The following is a 1055-nucleotide window of genomic DNA, read 5'->3' on the forward strand; positions in this document are numbered from 1 at the left end:
TTATGATAAAAGATGTGACGCATTTCTTAACGCAGCTTCTTGACGCTGGAATCTGAAAGTCCAGATTCAAGCGTCAAGAAGCTGCGTCAAGCTGCGCAATAATCTTCTGCGCATTTCGACGCTCGACGCTCGACGCTCGACGCTCCCATGTAAAGGCACCTTAAATAAGGGAGCTGGGTGCTGCACTTCGCGGTGTAGCACTGATGCATGTTATGAATAACACTCTTAAACGCTGAAAACGATAGACGGAACACCCACATGTATAGATGGGGATGCTGCCATATACTTGTTAGCATGAACTATGTAACGCGAACAGGTGGCAGAGTGGCAAGTCAATTTATGAGCATGAACGGATAGACGTGGATAGCGCGTGCGGGCTGAGATAAGCAACACACTTGTGTTTCTGCGTGTGCTCTTGAATATTTTCGTGTATAATATGGACTTGGACTGTGTAATGTTATGAGATGTCTGTAGCGTATACACATCTAAGTCTCTATGAGGCTGCGTCACGATATATCTGTGAAACATAATTGGAGTCGAGTAGTTTTAACTACTATTAAATGGGACATAATATATAGTGTTTATCTTTCAATTTATTGCTGTTTTCTGAGTTCGAGTTTGAGTTTACTCGTTTTCGTTCTTGAGTTCTTTAGTTAAAAGGCGTTATTCATTATTATTAGTATTATTCTTAGAGTTTTAAGTTCTTTTTATATTTGAGTTACTGTTTTTATTTTGAGGAAATTAAGTTGAACAGATTTATCATCATTATTATTAGTTTGCGTGAATGTTTTGACTTTGGTTTGTTAGAGTTTAACTAGACTAAGTTAGAATAAGTTGTAGCGATGCCCCTTTGGCCTGTGCGTCGTATGTCGTCGAGTTGAGTTGAGGTGTACTCCTCCTCCGGTATAGGGTGATAGCTAACGCGGAGTGAAAAATTATTTTCGTATAATTCTGGAAGATTTCCGAATCAGGGAGTGGCTCTCTGAGCAACGTCGGCGTTAGCCCTAGTGATACGTCTGATAGGCGTACAACGCTGTTGCCTGGGTGCATCAGCG

The sequence above is a fragment of the Wasmannia auropunctata genome, unplaced genomic scaffold (genome assembly GCF_000956235.1).
Source record: "Wasmannia auropunctata unplaced genomic scaffold, wasmannia.A_1.0 LD336101.1, whole genome shotgun sequence".
Classification (NCBI taxonomy): Eukaryota; Metazoa; Arthropoda; class Insecta; order Hymenoptera; family Formicidae; genus Wasmannia; species Wasmannia auropunctata.